This window comes from Juglans regia, chromosome 9 (genome assembly GCF_001411555.2).
Source record: "Juglans regia cultivar Chandler chromosome 9, Walnut 2.0, whole genome shotgun sequence".
NCBI lineage: Eukaryota > Viridiplantae > Streptophyta > Magnoliopsida > Fagales > Juglandaceae > Juglans > Juglans regia.
Window position 1 is genome coordinate 1,703,044 of NC_049909.1, and position 22,094 is coordinate 1,725,137.

General features: G+C 37.6%; 1 non-coding gene across 1 annotated transcript; it reads left to right on the forward strand.

The window, feature by feature from the left end:
- The first annotated feature begins 7,520 nt into the window (after window positions 1-7,520).
- LOC118349508 lies at window positions 7,521-7,627 on the forward strand. The gene has a single exon (XR_004802465.1). It is a non-coding gene; the product is annotated as a small nucleolar RNA R71 (small nucleolar RNA).
- The last annotated feature ends 14,467 nt before the right edge of the window (window positions 7,628-22,094 follow it).

Consider the following 22,094-nt stretch of genomic DNA (forward strand, 5'->3'; position numbering starts at 1 on the left):
TTTCAACTCATTTTTTTTTTCTTGAGGTTTCAGCCTCACCCAAATATTTTCCCTTAGGTGGTTCGGTCTTCCCCATTGTTACAGCTTGATCATTTTTGTCCCACTTCGATTTTCAAGGAGTACTAGAAACAGAAGTATACCTTAATGTACCCTTTCCTTTTAGCCGTCTCTCCACTTTCATAGCCATGTGCACCATGTCCTCTACCTCCTCAAAATGTTGCAACTCAACTATATTGGCTATCTCCCTATTCAACCCACTCAAAAATCTTGTCATCGTGGCCTCCCGATCCTCCACTACATTAGCCCGAATCATAGCCACCTCCATCTCCTTATGGTAATCTTCTACACTCGTAGACCCCTGTGTAAGATTTTGTCATTTTTGGTAGAAGTCTCTATAGTAGTGGGTAGGTACAGATCTCCGCCTCATGATAGCTTTCAACTCTCTCCATGTTTCTACAGGCCTCTCAAGATTCCTCCTCCTATTGGATATTAATTGATCCCACCAAATAATTGCATAATCAGTGAACTTAATTACAACCAACTTCACCTTCTTCTGCTCAGAGTAATTATGACAATCAAATACCAACTCTATTCTTTTCTTCCACTCTAAATAAACTTTAGGGTCAGTTTTACCTTGGAATGATGGTATTTTCATTTTCATGCTCCCAAGGTTCTTATCTACTCCATCTCAACCCCCTGAGTTAGCCCTAAATCCTCTTCCACGCCTAACTCCTCAATGTCTACCCAATCCAACTTCAGATGTTAGGACTTCCTCATCCTCACCATACTCTCTATTCTCATACCCATTCTCAATACTAGGCTCACGTCGCCTCCTATCTTTCTCTCCTTGCAGATTTCTAATCATTGCTTCTTGATTATCCATACTATCCCTCACTTCACCTAACACCAAGTTCAACAGCTCAAACTGTTGTTGCATGGCTTGCAACACAAAGGATGAGTTATCTTCTCTCCCCCTTGGTGATGAGCTACTCCGATGAGACATTATAATGTACTGTCCAAAAGAATGTTAGTGGAAAACCTCACACACTCCCTTACGTGTTTACACTCAAATAATGGCACTCTACTCGTGTTTCACTCTTAATTAACTTTTTCCCGATAGCAGTCTCACACTCTCTTGCATTTTACCTCAATAGTTTTCCCGCTCGAGTTCTTTAAGAACTAATTGAACTAAATCAAGACAATATAACCTTGTTTTATTCCAACCAGTAATATAGATCCAAGAAACCAGGAATGAATAAAATGACACGAGACTCAAGAAATTTATACGAGGAAAAGTGTAATTATAAAACAAGATACCAACTAGAAAGATGTATTCAGCTCCTATGATGATAAAAGCTCAATCAACAAATACTTTCCATCTCTTTATTATAACTATGTAGCAATCTTTGAATATGCTACCTTTTCTTTTCTAAATTTCTTTTCTTCTTTTTCTTCCCTCTTTCCTTTTTTTTTTTTTCGAAATTTTTTTTTTCCTTTCTTTTCTTTTCTTTTCTTTTCTCTAATTCAATTACAAATAACAATATTTAATTGTGAAAATCAAGCAATTGAATTCAAGCACGACAACGAAGTAGAAGAGAATTAATGGAACGGCACTCCAAGCAACAGATAAACTTAGAGATGCAGGGAAACCCTAGAATTTTGAAACCCAAGGTGATGCAAATTTCAGCCAAAACCAAAATCCTAAGAATTTCTGCAGCTTACTTTTTGTTTCTATTTTTTTTTTTTTTGGCAACCCTAGAACAATGAAGCCCTAGAATTAAATTAAAGGATGCTAGAATTAAAAGATAGAATCAGACCTGATTGGAAACCTTGCTCTGAATACCAAATGATATGAACCCGCGGGAATGAAATCCCTTGAACCCACAGTCAATTTGAAAACAACCCAAGAAAGCTAAAATCAAGTCAATGGATGGAGAACCTAGACCCGATGAGAACTCGTTTCAAGAACCTAGATTATATCAAAATCTAAACCCGTTGAAGAACCCGTCTCAAGAACCTAGATTACAAATGAGGAACGCCACAAAGGTTGTGATTTACCTTTGATAAGTTCAAAAGTTCAATTAAGAACAAGAGAAGTAAAACTCAACTCACAATGAATAAATTCATGAAATTTCATAAACTGCTGAAAATGAGGCTACAAAGAGTATTTAAATAAAAACCCAATTAAAACTCTAGTTAAAATAAAGCCCCTTTTACCCAAAACGCCCCTGGATGAACAGTACCGCGGCTACAGTGTCTTGGCTACAGTAACGCTACAGTAACCTCTTAAAACCCTAGTTCAATAAAATAATAACTTTTCCAATATGCCCTAGTATAGGCCCCCTTAAGTGCCTTTCATAATAGTCCCAAATATTCTAAACTAGTAAAATAAGTCATTTAAATGAATTAAACAAGTCGAAAGCCTTCAAGTACCCAAAGCCTTTAAGTCATCTTGTTACTCTTTCCATAGTTTATCAAATGAATCAAAGCTGAATCTTCATCATTTAAGCCCTTGAACTTGTATTTGGCCCATCTGGAACTTGCAACATATCTTTAAGACTAGGCTCACCTTAGTTCTCATCAGATAATATTGCTATAAGTACTTTACTTGTAGACCTTCTACATCTCTCGTCTTTCATGCTATTGTGAATCTGTGACTTTGTGTAAACTTAGTTCTATTGAAAGATAAGGAAATCAGTGTTTAAGCTCAAATAAGGTAGGAAATATGAGGTTTACAAGAAAAAAAAATATAAGGCCAAAATATATTTCAATAAAGCTCAAAGGGGCGACTAGAAATAAAGAGAATAAATTGGTAAGCTTGAAATGCTCAATCAGTCCAAAGAATGCCTTAATAATTTCTCCAGAAATATTTTATCTAGAATTTTGCCTCGAGTGTAATCAAAGAAGTTCTAGAGTAAGTTGAGACCATATAAATTCATAAAATTCACGTAAAATTTCTCTAGGTACTTAAAATAATTAATGATCATAAGAAGCATTCATTGAACATAGAAAATATCAAACAAGTAAGATCAAGTAAAGAATTAATAACTAGACTTAATTAATGAGAATTTTTCCTAAAAATGATAATCAATTTTAATCATATTCTAATCATAGGCTTTTTATTCATCAAACCATATTGTTTTTATCATCATTATTATTATTATTATTATTATTATTATTATTATTATTATTGTTGTTGTTGTTGTTGTTGTTGTTGTTGTTGTTATTAATTTTTTTTTTTTTTAGAAAATAATATCTTTTCCCCAAACTTAAATATCACATTGTCCTCAATGGGGGGAAAAAAAGAGAAACTAAAGCAAAGAATGAGATAAGGTAAGAGATGCTCCCCTGATTTTGTCCAGTTCTGTCATTTGAATATTTTCCTTGAAGGTGCAGCCGTGTACTCCTTGGAGATTTCCTCGCCTCTTTGTTCCTGCAAAATAAAAGAAAAGGAATAATAATAAGTAAAAATAAAAATTAATGAAATAAATAAATAAATAAAACTTGGGTTGCCTCCCAAAAGAGTTTTATTTAAAGTCTGTAGCTAGACATTGTCCGCTCAGCATTTATTACTGGCGAGATCTGTGGAGCACTTTTCTGAGTTAAAGTCTCCATCCATATAGGGTTTTAATCTCTGTTCATTTACTTGAAATGTACATTTTGTCTCGTGATGGACTTCAACCGCCCCGTAGGGGAAGAGATGAGTTACCACAAACGATCTCGACCACCGAGAGCGCAACTTTCCCGAGAAGAGTTTAAGTCTTGAGTTAAATAATAGAACTTTCTGCCCGACTTCGAATTCCTTTATTAGAATATGCTTATCATGCCATCTTTTAGTTTTATCTTTGTAAATCCGAGCATTCTCATAAGCATCATTGCGGAACTCATCCATCTCGTTGATCAGCAGTATTCTCTTCTCGCCAGCCGCTTGTAAATCAAAGTTCAGTGTCCTCGTCACCCAATAGGCTCTGTGTTCTAGCTCCACAGGTAGATGGAAAGCTTTTCCATAAACGAGCAGATAAGGTGACCTCCCAATCGGTGTTTTAAATGATGTCCGCTAGGCCCATAGCGCATCATCTAACCTTCTCGCTCAGTCTGTCCAAGAGACACTCACGGTCTTCTCCTGAATGCACTTTAGCTCCCGATTAGATACCTTGACCTGGCTGCTCGTTTAAGGCTGGTATGGTGTCGCCACGTGATTGGTAACTCCATACTTAGTCAGTAGTGCTTCAAATTGGCGATTGTAAAAATGCTTTCCGCCATCACTAATTATGGCCCTTGGAGTACCAAATCGGGAAAATATGTTCTTCCGCAAGAAATTCAGCATGACCCTCGCATCATTGGTTGGCAAGGCGACCGCTTCCACCCATTTGGAGACATAATCTACAGCCACCAGAATAAATTTATTAAAATATGAGGATGGAAAAGGACTCATGAAATCTATACCCCAAACATCAAATAATTAAATCACTAAAATATTGTTTAAAAGAATCTCATGTTTCTTAGAAATGTTGCCAACCCTTTGACAATGATCACATAAAGTAATAAAATTAAAAGAGTTTTTAAAAATAATTGGCCAATAAAAGCCGCATTGTAAAACTTTTGCTATTGTTTTTGCTCCACTAAAGTTGCCTCCCGCTTCCAAAGAGTGGCAGTGTCTGAGTATGCTCTTCATCTCTTCCTCAAGCACACATCTTTTGATTATCTGATTCGCGCAATGCTGGTATAGAAAAGGTTGCTCCCAAAAATAGTATTTCAAGTCAGAGAATAACTTATTCTTTTGTTGATATGTCATCTCTGTTGGGAGAATTTTGGACACCAAATAATTTACTATGTCGGCATACCATGGAACAACTTGTATAGCCATTAATTGCTCGTCCGAGAAGGTCTCATTAATTGGAAAATTCTCCTTACCAACCGCATCTTTAAGCTCAAGGCGAGATAAGTGGTCGGCCACTACATTCTAGGTACCTTTCTTATCACTTATTTCCAAATCAAACTCTTGTAGTAGCAGAATCCATCGTAACATTCTTGGTTTGGCAGCTCCCTTCGACAACAGGTATTTAAGAGGCGAGTGATTGATATAGAAGACCACCTTTGAACCTATCAAATAAGAATGAAATTTGTCAAAGGCAAACACAACTGCCTACAATTCTTTTTCAGAAGTAGCATAATTCAGTTGAGCTCCTGTTAAGGTCCGACTTGCATAATAAATAACATGAAATTTTTTATCTTTTCTCTGCCCCAAAACAGCCCCTATAGCATAATCACTCGCCACACATTAATTCAAAATGTAAATTCCAATCCGGTGATACAATGATAGGTGCTGAAATTAATTTCTTTTTCAATGTTTCTAAAGCATGCAAGCATTCAATAGAAAATTTAAACCAATTATCCTTAATCAACAGAGTGCAGAGAGGTTTAGTAACTTGGGAGAAATCCTTGATAAACCGATGATTGAACCAGGCATTACCCAAGAAGCTCCTCACGCCTTTCACATTGGTCGGTGGTGGGAGTTTGTTAATAACTTATATCTTTGCTCGGTCGACCTCAATTCTCTTGAAGGAGATGCAGTGGCCAAGCAATATTTCCTCCTCGACCATGAAGTGACATTTTCCCAATTTAAAACAAGATTTGTCTCATTTCATCTCTACAAAACTAAAGATAAATTATATAAGCAGTTATCAAAAGAATGACCAAAAACCGATAAGTAATCCATGAAGACTTCTAAAAATTTTTCCACCATGTCCGAGAAAATGAATATCATGCATCTTTGAAAAGTGGCTGGCACATTGCAAAGACCAAAAGGCATGCGCCTATATGCAAAAGTGCCGTAAGGACAAGTGAAAGTGGTATTCTCTTGATCCTCGGGTGCAATGGCTATTTGATCGTCGGCCTTGACCATGTCTCGGTCACTTAATTGAAAACAGGAATGTACCTCGAACTGGAATTCCATTTATTTAAATACGTCAAACGTGACTTGCTCCTTGCCGACCCTCAAAACGAGTTTCACTTTCTGGACATCAATTAAAGTTCTCCCTATCGCTAGGAAAGGTCAGCCTAGTATCAAAGGGATCTCCTCGACCTCCTCTATATCAAGTACAATGAAGTTGGTAGGGTAGATGAACTTATCAACTTTCACCAGTACGACCTCAATGACTCCTCTTGGGTATTTGATAGATTTGTCAGCCAACTGTAGAAAGATGATGGTCGGCTTTACTTCTCCAATACCCAGTTTCTTGAAAACAGAGAGAGGCATTAGATAAATACTTGCCCCTAAGTCATATAAAACTTTATTAAAATAGGAATTTCCTATAGTGTAAGGGATCGTGAAACTCCCCGAATCTTTCAACTTAGGTGGTAGCTTCTTTTGTAAAATTGCACTGCTCTCCTTGGTCAGCACCACAGTCTCATGCTCCTCCAACTTCCACTTGTTTGATAATATATCATTCAAAAATTTTGCATATTTAGGCATTTGCTCTAAGGCTTCAATGAAAGGAATATTAATATGCAATTGCTTAAATATACTCAGAAATTTAGAGAACTGATTATCAATTTTATTTTTCTTTAATCTTTGCGGAAAATGAATTGGTGGATCATAAATTGAAGGAGAATAAGTTTTAGAAGTAAACTCCCTGGATTTCTTGGATTTTGCAGCCCCTTTATTCTCTCTAGTCTTTTCAGTTTGCTGGTTGGTCGCCTCCCAATCGGTTTCTTTCACCTCGTCCTCGATTTCCTTATTCTCGATCTCCACATTTTCAGCTTCTGCATCTCGCTCGGTACTTTCTTATTGTGGCTAGTCATATGTCTGCCCACTTCGCAATGTTATGGCTTTGACATGCTCCTTTGGCTTGGTCACAATGTTGCTCGGTAAAGTCCCTGTTGTCCTCTCGATAAGCATGTTGGAAAGCTGACCGATTTGCACCTCAAGATTGTAGATGGATGCCGAGTTGTTTTGGATCACCATATCAGTCTTTTGCATGTACTGCATGAACATATCCTCAAGTGCCGGTTTCTTCTCTTGTTGTGGAAACTGTTGAGGTGGTCTAATCGACACTTGGTTATTGCTCCATGAAAAGTTAAGGTGATTTCTCCATCTGAGATTGAACGTATTTGAATAATGATTGTTATGACGTTGGAAATTGGTCACTTAATGGGCTTGTTCTTGACTCGGTGGAACAAAAAGATTCCCCACTTGACAATCAACACTTGAATGATTTCTTGCGCAATGATCACAAGTAACATTAGTTTGAATAGCATTAACGTTCATCTTACCTAGTTGTTGTGAAAGATGTTCCATCTACGCCGCTAGTGTGGTAATAGAATCAAGTTCAAAAACTCCAGCCGCCTTTCTTGTCATTGCTCTCTCCAGAGACCATTGATAATTGTTGGATTCCAAAAGTCCATAGGTGGCTTCATGGGTCTTACTCATTAATGCTCTTTCAACGGTTCCAGCAACCATAGATCGATTTGTGAGTCCCAAACCATTGTAGAATGTTTGTACTTGAAACTAGGTGGGAAGGTCGTGATGTGGACACTTGCGCAATAAGTCTTTGTATCTCTCCCACACCTCATACAATGATTCACCCTCAAATTGGGCGAAGGTAGTAATATCATTCCTTAATTTCGTTGTCTTGCCCTGAGGGAAATACTTTGCTAAACATTTTTGTGCCAACTCCTCCCAGGTGGTAATAATGCCAAGCGGCAAAGAATTCAACCAAGCTTTTGCTTTTTCCTTAAGTGATAAAGGAAAAAGTCTTAATCGGATTGCATCATCTGTCACTCCATTGTGTTTAAAAGTATCACAAATTTTCAAGAAATTCGCAATATAGACATTAGGATCCTCTTGTGACAGCCTCCCGAACTGGATGGTTTGTTGGATCATTTGAATGATGGCCAGCTTGATCTTGGGATCGAAAAGCATATGCTCTAACGATTTAAATCAGCACATGCACTTTTGATTCCTAAAAGAAAAAGATCAAACTGAGATCAAATTTAATCTTTTTTTTTAAATAAAGAAAATAAAATGAAATCTAAAGTAGTAAAAATCTAGCTAGTATCAATATCAAACCCATAGGGAATAAATTTTTTTTAAAGAAAACGGTTATCTAACCCACATGGAATAATTATACTATTAAGTATTGAAATCACTAAATTAATTACTATTTGAAAAACTAAAATTTGAAGAATGGTTTATCTAAATTAAACTGAAGAAAATAATATTAATATCAAGATTTTAATAATAATGAGAATAGATCTAGAGCATTTGACTTCACCTAGCAAATCCTACACAGTTTATTCTTCCTTATTATAGAATCTCAATTATCTTAAGTTGATGATAAAAATCTCTTAACTATTCAATATTTTTTCTCGAACAATATCAAAAATATCTCCAACTAATAACTCCATATCTCTATGTGAATTTAACTAATTGGAAACTCATTAAGTTTTTTGGACTTTTCTTGAAAATCACACTAGTCGCGGTAAAGTATCTCTACTTTTGCTCAACTAATAGTATTTAATCCTAGAACTTTAATCACAAATCTCCTCTCGGTCTCATTGCAATCCAAAAGATCGAACAATAATTAGTTAGAAAATTGTAAGCATTAAGAATAAGGAATAAACACTCAATCATGAAAATATTGAAAATAAAATAACTTGGAATATAAACTGTGTGTTTAGTACTAGGTTACATCAAAACTCTAAAAAATGGAATTAGTTCATAATGAATTTAAAAACAAAAAGAATAAAACTGGCGTTCTTTGTTGAAGTCGGTTGATGAAGCATTCAGCTCTCGTCTCTACCCTCCAATTCCACCTTCTCGAAAGAACACTTCAAATTTAAAAATCGAAACTCTAAACCTAAACTCAGGCTCTCTAAAACTCAAAATTCTCAACTCTCCGATTAAGAACTCCGACCTCTATCCCACAAGACAAGATTAAATAGATGTCGAAATTCAAATATGGAAACAAGATAACTACGGCTACCATCTCGCTTAAAAATTTGGAAAATAATCTCTAAATATAGATGTTAACATAAAAGGAAATATCCCAAGAATAACAAGATTATCTAAAATAGAAGATTCAGTTATATGCGGCTTGATTTGTGGATTCGGGAGGATTTGATCGCTAATAGGTTGATTTCGAAACTCAGATTTGGTGGTCAGCAATAGACTAATCTCGGTTGGGATGAATTATCCCATCGAGTAGATGTCGTGTGCGCTGAATATTACTTGTGTGGATGTCACAAAGACCACATTGCGCTCTCCTCGCATACCGAGTACAAAGATTCACGACCGGGATGAAAGACTCATCTCGCATTTTCTAGTTGTTGCCCACGATGTCGTTAAGTTTGGTCTTTTAAGTTGGTCGTTTATACTAGTTGCCCAATCTAACCACCTAGAGTTTGGTCGCCAAGTCTTCGTGCCTTCAAATCGCGCCTTTTGGTCGCGAGTCTCCTCGCCTACCGAGAGGTAAGCCTTCTCGCCTTTGGGCAAGAGAAACCTTTTTACTACCCATGGGACAAGGTTCCTCACCCCAATCTCATCGGCTCTCTTCAGATACCGATGCCTCTCATCGGTCTGGATGCGTAATATCTTCTTTTGTACCAAAATGCTATCCTTTTGTGCTAAATCTTCTCATTCCTTCAAAACCAAGAAAATAAATTAAAATATATAGAAATAAATTAAAATCAATAATATTGGAGGGAAAATGACACTTTTTATAAATAAAAGAGTGATAAAAATCACATAAAAATAACGCTTATCAAAATTTGCCCAAATGGTCCCAACCCATGGCATGCACATTAGTTGATGCCTAACTGTATTTTCAACTATTGGTCCCTATGGTTACATGCATATAAGATTTTATTTAATCACAAATAATCACTAACATCTTTAATGATATAGTAAAGACTAATTCTTGGAGAATAGAGTTCATCCCAACACTTAATCATGGTTAAGATATCCTTAATCTCTTCTTCATTCCAAACCGATTCATACAAGATGATCAAAACAAGATATATTCAAAACCTACCATGGCATGCTTCTAACCACAATTTAAACCTTCCATAATTATGCTAAGACAATAATAAATCATATCAAATCATGCTTAAGACATGCCATAGCTAAATTTTCACTTAAAATCATTTAATTATCCAAACCATCTCTTAATTGATCCGGTTTTTATTTAAGCATGAAAACCTTCCCAAAACTTATCCAAATTTCATACCAACACATGGAAACAAAGCTTGACATGCTAACTAAGATCAAAAGCAAGAAACCTTGCACATTTCGTGCCCTTCCAAGCACTCTAGACAGCCTTATACCAGAACACTCAAGAACTCACTAAGAACTCGGTTTCACTCTTTTGATTTTTAAGATGGGGAAGTGCTCTTCAAGACTCAAGAGGAAGCTTGGCGCTGAGGTGTGGAGGAAAAGAGAGGGTGAGGGTGCCTTTTATAGGTGGTTAAGGGGAAGGGGACGTTGGCTTTGGTCAAGGGAAATGATGAAAGATGGTGTGTGAATCTGAAATTTCCAGATTTGCACTCCATCGCCTGTGTCATCTTGTACAGGTCAAAACAGTGCCCTAAACCACCATGATTTCAATCCTTTGGTTGCTACATTACTCCAATGGGGGCTGACCAAGTTGTGGGGCAGAGGAAAGGGAAGAAAAATCAACAAAACCACCCAAGGGGGCTGACGAGTTCAACTGGTTTTTCCCTTGGCAGATTTTGATTATTATTTTGTCTAATCCCATTGAACCATCATGAAGGTGCAGCCCAAAACAAGGTGATGGGATGGAGGTGTCCTACTGAAATCCTAGACTGCCTTATACAGTTTGCGTCCTTTTGAGCAGGGGAATAGTGGCCTAAAACCACCATGATTTCTTCTTTACTATGGCTACAATGGTCTTATAGTGGCGGCCAGGTAATGGGGTGATAAGTGTGATTTTATGCAATTTTCGTCTTGAATGATGAGAGGTAGCCAGAACTAAAGAGAGCCAACGAGATTTGGGTGAGGAGCCTTATTCCGTGGCAGCAAGGAGATTTCTCTTGCCCAAAGGCGAGAAGGCTTACCTCTCGGTAAGCGAGGAGATTCGCGACTAGAGGGCAAAGACCTAGGCGCGAAGACTTGGCGACAAGGTTTTGGGCAAGAAGACTTGGTGGCAATATATATTTTTACCTTCTGGGTGAGATGACTTGGCAACAAGGTTCTGGACGAGAAGACTTGGGTGATTAGTCTAACCGACCAACCTTAAAGTCCAAACTAACCGACATCAAGTGCAACAACTTGAAAAGGCAAGAAGAGTTTTCATCTTGGTCGGGAGTCTTTCCACTCGGTAGGCGAGAAGAGTCTTTCATCCTGGTCGAAAGTCTTTCCAATCGGTAGGCGAGATGAGTCTTTCATCCCGATCAAGAGTATTTCCACTATGTAGGTGAGAAGATGGCCGTGTGGTCTTTGTGACCACCACGCCCATTCATTTTCAATGCACACCGCATCTACCCGATGGGATAATTCATCACGAGATACAATAGTGACCTCTGGCCCTGTCACGAGATATAATAGTAACCTCTAGCCCTACCACGGGATATAATAGTGGTCTCTGCTCTGAGTGCAATCGTTTTGATAACATGGTGATTTATGTTCTGCTTGGCTTTCCGCAAAATGCACAACCCTACCATGGGGGTTAAACATGGCTTCTGTTCTGATATGATACTCTAACATGATATGGTAAGATGAATATGTTAGTCATGTTATGCCAAAGGAGTCTTTGAATGTAAAAAGTTATTTTCTAAATATGAAATGTTTGAAATATCGCTCTGATTTTATGATAATATGTATTTTTGAGATTTGCATACTGAAACTGAAATGTTTTATTTCTGTATGCTAAACTCTGTGAAAATGCTCATGTTTACATACTAGCATATGTTCTTTGCTTACTGAGCTGTTGATAACTCACCCCTTATCTCCAGAACATTTTTTAGATATTTTTATGGTTCAACTGGAGATCAAGAGTAAAAAATATTGGAAAAGTCTGATGATCATAGATGAATGAGTGCTAAAGGTACAAGTATTTTGGAGGATCATATTTAGTAGTTTCATCTCTAACGGTTATTTTGGTATGTTAAATTATGAATCATTTGAGTCTTTGTGGAGATGTTATTTTATTTTCTTGAGGTTTTTGTTTAGTATTTCTGTGGAGGGACACGTATGTTTGGATCGAACAAATAAGTTAAGTATTTTGTGGAGTTTCTGTTTATTTATTATTGATTATTGGAGATATTCTTAAGTGATAGGAGCTACCTCTCCGGACCTCCGAGAACGGGTCGTTACAAGGTCAAATAAAGCCCTTCTCCAGTAGCTCTTCTATTTCTCCTTTAGTTCTTTTAGTTCTAAAATGGCCATACAATAAGGGGCTTTATGGATAGGCATTGCAGCGGGCTCTAACTCTATAATGAACTCTATTTCTCTATCAGGGGTAATCCCGGTAAATGGTCCATGAAAACCTCGGGATACTCCTCAACTATTGGCATCCCTTGAATCTCCTTATTACTGCCATAATTCTCCATTATAATGCTAAGTAGGTTGTGGCGCCATTAACGATGCACTTTCCTGTCTGCAAAGCAGAAATTAGAGAGGGAGTAGCCTTCACAGTCCCTCCCGTATGACATATTTGGCCACCTAAGGGTGAATCAAAGATAATTCCCTTGCCCCGACAGTCTATCCTAGCACTGTGTTTGGATAGCCAGTCCATTCCTAGTATAACGTCGAACTCTAGTTGGTCGAAGATGATTAAGTCAACTTCCATCAATTTTTCCTTCAGGGTTAAAGGGCAGTTTTTCAATATACGGGTATAGGTGATCATGTTTCCTTCAGGAATTGACACTACTATAGCTTGAGATAAGGTCTGAGTCAGCAGGTTACATGTGCGTGCAAATGCTGCAGATACAAAGGACCTTGCAGCGCTAGAGTCGAATAAAGCACAAGCCGTATGTTCGTATAACGTGATTTTACCTAAGGTGTAATCAACTACTGAGTACTAAGCAACTGCTGTAAAAATTGATTTTCTAAAAAGAAAGGGGTATTTTAAGGAAAAATACCAGTAATGACTTCCGTCTCTTCCTCTTTGGTTACCTCCTCGTTGATTTCACCATGGGTGATGGCGTACACACGAGCTTGAATAGGTGGCCTCTTATTGGGCCGATTGCTATGAGCATTCTTTCCACCTTGTGCATTCTAATGGCACTACCGGATCATATGTCCCGACTGACCGCATCGAAAACATACTCCTAAACCCATTCGACATTCTCCACCATAATTCTTTCCACACTTTTTGCAGGTAGCAGGTGGAGTTGTCATAATTCCTTTGCACTTGTTGGCTCATTGAATTATCCTTCTTTTGGCATTATTCCCTCCGAAGGGGAAGGAATGAGCCGTTTTCGATCCAGGTTAAACTGGGCTGCCACACTTCGTTGCTCTGCTTCAGATATTGCAGCCACGTTAACCAACTTCTGGAAATTGTTGATGTGAAACCCAGCTACATAGCTACGAATCCTGGGTTGCAATCCTCCTTAGGATTTCTGAGCATGCATCCTTTCAATGGCAATCAGATGTGGAGCAAACCTCTCTAGCTCCATAAACTTTGCAGCGTAATGCTCAACGGTGAGATTGCCTTGTACCAATGTGGCAAATTCTTGGGCCTTCTGAGTCTTCATTGACTATGGGAAGAATCGATTGTCAAATTCCTCATTGAACCTATCCCAGGTCAAAATGGTGATATTTCTCAATTCTCTAATCAAAAGCTGCCTCTTGGTGTCCCACTAAATTTCGGCTTCTCCATTAAGCAGTTGCCCCACGTATTGTACTTTTTGTTCCTCAATACAGCTGTTGATCTTAAAGGTCCTGTCGAGATCCAATAGCTACTTATTGGCTTTCATGGGTCCCTCAGTTTCCAATAAATTGAGGTATCTATAAATCAGGACTTCTCGTAGGAACACCCTCGGTTCTCAACCTGTGGGTGTGGTTGGATCTGCCTCAGGATTACTTCCTACTGCTGCCTCATAGTCTCCGTCATCTAGAGAATTGCGTCTGCCAAATCGCTTCCTCCATTGACGCAATGATCCTGTTCTCTGCAGGTGTTAGAACCTTCAACATTCCTTTCTTGCCTTCCACGTGTCATCTTGGCTTAATCCTCCCAACTCCTGCCATGCATGCATATTAGACCAAGTTCCACCAGGATTCAAGCCTATGCAAAACTAATGATTCAAACCAATATTCTGGCATAAAATTTCTAAGGACATGTTGGCTTACCCAAAGAAGTAATTGCTCTGATACCACCCTATGATGCCCCCAACCTCTGCTTGGGATGGAACGAAGACATAGAGCATCGGGACATGCAACACAAGGTTACATACCCCCATTCGTGACAGTTAATATACAATGTGTCCTAGTATGCGACTAGCAGCATGCAATTATCGTAGCGAATATAAGGGTGAAGACAAAACTTATGCCAGAATAACTAAAACATATCAGTTTCATTAGAAATCATCAAGTTCAAAATACCAACATAGCATAGACTTAGGTGTCATAACATATTACTTCACTCCGGCATTCTTTAAAAAGAACCCATTCGAAGCCCGTTGACTGTTCTTTGTCAACCAAGGTGTCACCACTCCATTTTTATTCACTCCAGAGTGGACAGAGAAGCTCCATTAAGATAATTCTCCATCCTAGCCTTTGAGGCGTGACAAAAATTATTTTTATGCTAAGTTAGAAAAATGTGTTCTATGACATGTGCATATATAGCAAACTGTTTATGTGAAATGACATTTATAGATGCAATATGTTAAAATCATAGAAATATAACATGTCATGTAAATATACACTCAATGTATCATATAACATGATATTTTATGCTCAAAGTGATAATTGAAACATGAATGAAGCATTTATCAATAAATCATAAATAATCTGTCAATGTGTAAGTTAGAGACCAACTTACAAACTTCCGAAGTAATTGAAAATAATGTCGTAACTACTAAATAAAGTGCGTATTAAGTTAGAATTAATACTTCTATGGGTGAGGTCCAAAATAAAAGGCTTAAAAAATGATTATTTACAAAAATACCTCTAGACGGGTTAGACCCTAAAAAATTGCCATTAAAACCCTAAATTTTCACTAATTGCAAACAAACTCCAAATTTAATAAAAATTCATAGACTTCATAGTTTTGGCATTCTAAACCATCTATGCCTTTTGATTTTAAAAATCAAAGTAGAACTTGCCCAAATGGTCCCAACCCCTGGCATGTACTTTAGTTGATGCCTAAGTGTATTTTTAACTATTGGTCCCTATGGTTACATGCATATGAGATTTTCTTTAATCACAAATATTCACTAACACCTTTTATGACATAGTAAACACTAATTGTTGGATAATAGAGTTCATCCCAACACTTATTCATGGTTAAGATATCCTTAATCTCTACTTCATTCAAAACCGATTCATACTAGATGATCAAAACAAGATAGATTCAAAACCTACCGTGGCATGCTTCTACCATTATTTAAACCTTCCATAATTATAATAAGACAATAATAAATCATATCAAATCATGCTTAAAACATGTCATAGTTAAATTTCCACTTAAAATCATTTAATTATCCAAACCATCCTTTAATTGACCCGGTTTTGATTTAAGCATGAAAACCTTCCCAAAACTTATCCAAATTTCATACCAACACATGGAAACAAACTTGAAATACTAACTAAGATCAAAATAAAGAAAACTTACAAATTTTGTGGTCTTCCAAGCACTCTAGACGACCTTACACAAGAACACTCAAGAACTCACCCTGTTTTACTCTTGTGATTTTTAAGAGGGGGAAGTGCTCTTCAAGGCTCAAGAGGAAGCTTGAAGCTGAGGTGTTAAGGAAAAGAGAGGGTGAGGGGGCCTTTTATAGGTGGTTAAGGGAATGGGACGTTGGCTTTGGTCAAGGGAAATGATGGAAGATAGTGTGTGAATATGAAATTTCCAGATTTGCACTTCATCGCCTGTGTCATCTTGTGTAGGTCAAAAAAGTGCCCTAAACTACCATTATTTCACTCCTATGGTTGCTACATTACTCTTATGGGGGCTGGCCAAGTCGTGGGATAGAGGAGAGGGAAGAAAAATCATCAAAACCACCCGAGGGGGCTGACGAGTTCAACTGGTTTTTCCTTTGGCAGATTTTGATTATTGTTTTGTCTAATCCCATTGAACCAGCATGAAGGTGCAGCCCAAAATAAGGTGATGGGATGGAGGTGTCCTGCTGAAATCTCATATTGCCTTCTACAGTTTGCATCCTTTGGAGCAGGGGAATAGTGGCCTGAAACCACTATGATTTCTTCCCGTCACAACAAGGAGATTTCTCTTACCCAAAGGCGAGAAGGCTTACCTCTTGGTAGGCGAGGAGATTTGCGACTAGAGGGCGAAGACCTAGGCGTGAAGACTTGGGGACAAGGTTCTCGGCTAGAAGACTTGGCGGCAATATATATTTTTACCTTCTGGGCAAGATGACTTGGGCAACTAGTCTCCAACCTTAAAGTCCAACCTAAATGACATCGCGAGCAACAACTAGAAAAGGCAAGAGGAGTTTTTCATCCTGGTTGGGAGTGTTTCCACCCAATAGGCGAGAAAAGTCTTTCATCCTGGTCGGGAGTCTTTCCACTCGGTAGGCGAGAGGAGTCTTTCATCCCGATCGGGAGTCTTTTTATTTGGTAGGCGAGAAGAGGGTCATGTGGCCTTTGTGACCACCATGCCTGTTCATTTTCAGTGCACACCGCATCTACCCCGTGGGATAATTCATCCCTGCTGGCGACCAAAACCTTCAAGCTTCACAAATCAAGCCACATATCACTTCCGTTTAGATAATCCCGTTTAATTAAGCGGGGTGTTACAGTCGCCTACTTGTGCTTCTTGTGCTCATTCATTATCATAAATGTGTTGTGAGAAATGAGTCCATAATCGATTTGAGTGTTGATGGTCATACTTCAGATTAGCTTCTGAAGGAAAATACGTATTTTTCTGACAACCCTTATTGCAAGGCCATAGAGAATGTAACCGATTTTGAAAGTGACCGTATAGTTGTTGAGTGGCAGGAGTCGCTTTCAAATAGTGGTGTTTAATTGGATGAAGGGGGAATATTGCACCTCAATTGTTTAAGATATTGCCACTTAGGGATGTTCTGGGGTGGTATGGAATTGCTAAAACTTTGGGAATACCATTGGATAAAGAAACAAATCTTGTGGCCCTTTGATAGAGGAAAGGGAAAAGAAACTGTAGAAATATTGGATGCCAGATTCACTTTTGGCTTCTCAACACTCGAGACCAAGGTATTTACAGTACATGATGCTCCAAATGCAAGCTCATCTAGAAACTATCAATACTCTAAACCTTGAGGACAAGGTTCTTTAAGGGAAGGAGATTGTTATGATCCCATCGTGATGTGATGTCGTTTGCTGGAGGATGTGTGGGCATGCAATGCAGCGTTTTGGGATCCGTATTTACTTGTTGTTTGAGTCCTTGTAGTAGTCTATTTTCATAGAGTCTGTTATTTTACTTTACACATGTTGTTTGGTTATTTGTCTAGTCTATTATCCCTGCGAGGATATGAGGAAAAGAGGACATTGAGTGAAGAAATATGAAAAGTTTATTGAAAAGTCTGAATGTATGGAGGTTTAGGGCTTCCCTCGAAGAACCCTATTATTAATACAAGCTTGTGACTCATTGAGTACTTTTTACAAACACTTCTCATTCCTTCTGTTATTTCTTATTTGTATTTCCAGTTACCATTTCCATGCAACTATCTGGTTATATCCACTCCCAGAACAGTAACCTAACAACTGCTACTATCCAATGGATAGGTATATAGATATACATTTCAATCTTTGCATTCCAACAACATTTTCAAGTTCAAAAACTTCCAATAATCATTTAGAGAGTTTCGGTATTGCGATGAGAGAGAATAAACAGAGAGAGAGAACAACCAAGCAAAGAGAGGGGAGAAAGAGAGTGGGGTGAAGGAGAGAGAGCAATGGGAGGTGCGTTTGTAATTTTGTATGGAATTTACTTGTTTGTGTAATATGCTATTATTCTCCCCTTAAAATATAAACGTGTCAAAATTTTATTGGATGTACTAAAACCCCTAGCCTCACCCTTCGAAGAAACTAAAAATAGAGATAGAGTGACAGAGAGACACCAAAACAGCAGAAGGTTCAGCAACATTTTAAACCGAGGCGTGAGATTTAGAGAAAAAAAATTGATATCTCAGAGGCTTTTTTATAGAATCTTAAGAGTGAACGAAAGAGATAGATATGAAATGTGCAACTTAGTATTTATCAAACATTTACTTGGACAACCATAAATATATATTATAAATGTATTAACGTAGATTCGAAAAGATAGTTCGAGTTTAGACTGATTCATTGAATCGATTTAAAATCGAATTGATTTTAATGATTATTTTGAATTGTTCACCGATCCACTTTAATTGGTTAATTCATATCAATTTTAATCAATTTCAGTCAAATTTAAACCAATTCTAATCGATTTAAAATTGTATTTATTTTTTAGTTAGGTCTGTCTAATTATTATTATTTATTTCTACAAAAATACCATAGAGCTAAACTTATATACCCCCCCCCCCCCTTTTTATCATTGTATTCTATAAAAATGGTAGAAAAACTAAAAATTAAGTCCTAAGTTTGAACAGAAAAATCATTTTTTTTTTATAGTTGAACAGAAAAAATTAAGAAATGGATGATTATTTTGTACTAAATTTGTGGTTATGTACAAAATTTTATTCAACCGATACATGGCTTTTATGTAATTTCCTTGGAATGTTTTATTATATTATATTGTGGTTTTTTCAATCGGTTTTATTGCTCAAGAATGACTTACATCATTTCATTAATATTGTGTGTTAGTTATGTGGAGATTCTTATTGATGTTATTAAATTTTGTTTTTCTTTTTTAAAATATTTTTTTATATATTTAAAAAATATATATATATCTACTTATATATAAAGTGCGAATCCAAGAGGAACAGTGTTTTCGTCTAGCACTTTTTTTCTCCATTTTACCCCTGCTTTGTATATGTTATTATGTTTTTGCAGTTTCCTTTTACTTTTAAACCAGCAAACATCTCTCTATCATTTCTCTCATCTCTCTCTCTCAACCGACAACCTTCCCTCAGTTTCTTTCTCAATTTGCCGCAACCCTCTCTTTTCCATTTATCCATAGTCGTCGCCGTCCTCCACAAAAGCAAACATAAAACCCATCAAAAGCATCTTAACTATCCAACCATAAGACAATTTCGCAACTAGAAACAGCTCAAGACTCGATTTGTAACACCGGTTCCATCGTGAAACCCAAGCCCAAACCAGATGGAAGCCTAACCTTCATGAAAAACCGACACCGTTTTGGGTAGGCTTCTCCCTTTCAATTTTTTATTTTTATTTTTCTTGACCCAACGATTACTCCTCTTATCTCTTTCTGTTCAGTTTTCTCTTTTCTTTTTTTTTCACACCTCCGAATCCCTCTCCACCTCGTGTACCACCTCCCCACGCCTCTATAATTATTTTCCGCCTTTTAAGTTCTCTCCCAACAAACTCTATCTATCTGTGTCTCACATACTCTCAGTTCTATCTCTTAGAACCTCTCTCGTTCACTACAAACCTCCATGCAGACACCATAGCCCGGGGCCATCACTCACTGTTGCGGCATTGCCAACCATCCCGCACGGCCACCATCACGCCAACTTGTGGCTTCCACAGATGGACCAGCGAGCCACTACCTCGTACACACCACCACCACCATGCAAGCCTCCCACGTTCACCACCCTAGTCATACCCAACCATTGCATGCACGCACCAACAGTCGCTGCCACCAGCGTCCACCCAACCAACGGCAACCCGGTCACACCTCCTCTTTGACTTCACACAATCCAAAGCCTAGCCCTTCGTCGTCCGTATTGTCACTACACCAGTGCACCTCCTCGTAAACATCTGCTCAACCAACCCACAACCCAGTACGCCGCCACCCCCATCTCACGAAAACTCAGCACGTTACTCCCCTGTTTTGTAGCTCAAAATAGAAAGCTCTTACCTCCAGACAACCGTACCTCGCCAGCCGCTCTAAGTTGTCACCACTTGCATGGAAAAGGACACCGGACACCCACAGGTCACCTCAGCTCGTAGCAACCCCTCACGATGAGCATCTCTCTCGGTTTACTTGCTCCTTCTTTCCGCCCTCTCTCTCGCTCACCACTCCCTCTCTTTTGCTCGTGCTCAGCCTGGCTCGACGGAGTCTCCGCCGCACTCCTGCTCTTCTATCGCACTACCTCGGTCCCTCCAGCCAGCCCTGTCACGCCTTACCCCTCCACGAGTGCCTCGGTTTCCCTTGGGTAAGCTCCTCTCACCGCATACATGGTAATCCCGTGTGTTTGTTTGTCTGGTTTATACTTATAAGTTACATATACGTACATAATATATATATATTATATATGGAAAGTTTTAACCTAATGGTTGGGTACTTACCAGTTTACCCTTAGTGTAGTTACCAGATTTATGTTTTCGAATGAGAGGTTTTTTTTTTTGGTTTTGTTTAAATGGGTTATGTTTTTAATAAATGGTCTTGGTTTAATTTTTACTTTAGAAAATACATGATTTTTATAATGATAATAATAAAGATTTGTAATATGGTATTAGTATTTTTATTATTAGTATTTTTATATATTTTTAGAAGTACAATATAGTGCAAGACTTTTATTTTGAACTCTTTAAAGAGAGACTAATTAAGTCTATTTTAATTAAATGGTATTTTTGCTTTGTCTACTTTGATAGATTTTTTATATAATTATGTTACCCAATAAGAAGTCCAAGTAATCGGGATTCTTATACTAGGCTTTACACGAATTATTGAGAATGAGGTTGACTTTATGAAAACTTTGCATATTTTGTGATGAAAGGAGAACTTGGGAAAAACCAACATCGGTCGCTTATTTCACTAATCATGAAACCTGTACGAAAAATGAAAAATATTTTCTTACATGTATTGTGTAGACATGAATTAAATTTTGTCATGTTGTCTCTGAAATTTGAAAAAGAGCGATATTGAGAATTTAAAAAATTGTGCATTGATTTAGAAAGATACTCTGACGTTTGTTTTCAGTACGTGAGAATGATCTGACTATATTTTGGTACTCTGTTTTATTTTGATATGGCATCTGAAAACCTTTGGCATGGTGTACTGATTTTGTATCTGATTATATATCTGCTCTGCTCTATGAGATGCTCTGTTTTGATGTGATGATGATGCTCAGGTTATATTATGCCAAAGTACTTTGGGTTTTACTTATCTTAAAATCATCGCTCTGTTACTTTTAAAAACGTGTTTTGTTCTGCATAATAACTCTGTAAAATATTTTGTTATGCATATTGTACTTTGTAAATGCTCATATTCGCACACTAGCATATGTCATCTACTTACTAAGTTGTTGATAACTCACCCCATTTATCTTCACAATATTTTCAGATGATTTTGGATTTTTCGGCTGAGGATCAAGACTATGATGCATTGGGTGAGATGACTTAAGGATAATGGATTAAGAACCGAAATTTTACAATGGGTATTGGTGATTTTTGTTAATTATATTGTTGAAATGTGAGTTCAAATGACATATAGAGAAGTTGATATTTTTTTGGGTTACTGTATTGAGGATTTGATATATGAGTTTCTGTAGTTAATTAAATTTGAAATGTTTACGTTTTAATTTAAAGCTTTTGGAAGTATATTAACAGTGTTGGAGTTGATTATCAAGTAACATGAGTTAACTTTTCAGACCCTTGGGACAGGGCATTGCACGATTCCAATCCCACAGTCGGATCCGTGCACATTGACAGAGAGAGAAGAAAAATAGGTACATTTTTGGGGCTCGAGTACACGAAGAAGAAGAAAATAAAGAGGACCAGGAAGAGTACAAGGAGGCACCGCGGCTAGACCAAAATCGAGATCACTCGAGGCATCGTTTTGGGATTCTCGGTCTCTGTAACT